At 35.8% G+C, this 1,422-nt stretch overlaps 1 long non-coding RNA gene across 1 annotated transcript in view; it reads right to left on the bottom strand.

The window, feature by feature from the left end:
• Window positions 1-1,422, bottom strand: part of LOC119421512 — a 15,844-nt gene that overhangs the window by 8,310 nt on the left and 6,112 nt on the right. The window lies entirely within an intron of this gene.

Raw genomic sequence — 1,422 nt, forward strand, 5'->3', positions numbered from 1 at the left:
AGGCTTCACTACAATAATCCACACTTTTAATCCAGGTTACAATAATCCACACTTTTAATCCAGGTTACACTCTTCCCTCAATGACACATTTTACAAAGTAGCTAAATATTGTGCAGGTATAAAGATACATTTGTATATATTTTTGAGTACATTTATTTTTTTAAGCTATTTGACTAACTTTTATTTTTTATTATTCAATATTTTACTAACAGAATATTAAAATAGCAACCTGTTTTTTGTGTGAATTGCTATGTCAGTCAAATGTGAGGGTTAAGGGCCTTGTTCAAGGGCCCAGAGTGGGGCAAGTGAGGGTGGAGGCAGGTGTGGGTATTTCAACTTTTCCACCCACATTTTGATGTCGTCGATCTGGAGAGTTGAACCGACGATCATCCAATCACAGGCTTGTCTTCTCTAACCTCTGCGCCACCACTCACATCAAGATTAGAATAAATAAAGGCTTGAAATATCGATATATAATACTAGATTGTGTTAGCCGGTTCGACTTTGGCGGCGTCTCCATACCTTCTCTTCCGCCTCTCTTAACATGGAACTTCTGGTTACATTTCAAAATAAGAGCAACATAACTGGGTAATAATACTAACACCTAACCATTACATTAAAAAACAAAATCTGTTTTGTTTGTTGAATAATGTGAAAATAGTTACAATCAATTCATAAATAAAGAAAAATAAAGTAACCAAAAATATTAATGATACTTAAACTGGTTTTGGGACAAAGGATGTTTCCTTTAACTTTACATTTTCTTGTTCAACTTTTAAATCAGTCACTGCAGATGAGTGATTGTCAGTTTCTGTCAGATTTCTGCAACTGGAGCAGGTATTTCTGTTTACTGGTTAACTTCCTGAGCTGTCTCACATTTTAAGGGTCAGTTCATGTTTCAGCTCCTTTCATAGATCAGATCTCATAGAAGAACTTCTAAAGAGAACATTTTGTTTTTAGCTTTTTGTTTTGGGCCATTATCTGTTACAGGACTCATGATCTTTAATTGAGACCAGACTTTTTGACAAATGGGAGCAGGTTTTGCTTCAGATGTTTCATATTTCATTGTACCCAGACTCAAGCCAACCTGTGTCAGGTGCAGCTACAACCCAAGGACTAAAGAGAATATTCTTGTGTTTTACAGCAGATATAACTTTGTTTCTTAGAAACCTTCAGTTTTAAAAAAGAGTTCACGTAACTTAAATAAAGAGCAGCAAATACAGTTAGACAATCAGTGTTTGTCCTCTAGAAACACCTATTCTTTAGAAACACCCACTTTCAGTTTGCAGAGAATCACTTTTCAACTACTTGGTCGATCCCCGTTCTGCAGTGGAAAAGTGGGCGTGGCAGACAGCTGAGATCATGACATTCTGCAACCTTTTATAGCATTTAGAAACATTGTTTAGAATATTGCAAGAGTGT

The sequence above is a fragment of the Nematolebias whitei genome, chromosome 15 (assembly GCF_014905685.2).
Source record: "Nematolebias whitei isolate Nwh7 chromosome 15, NemWhi1, whole genome shotgun sequence".
Lineage (NCBI taxonomy): Eukaryota > Metazoa > Chordata > Actinopteri > Cyprinodontiformes > Rivulidae > Nematolebias > Nematolebias whitei.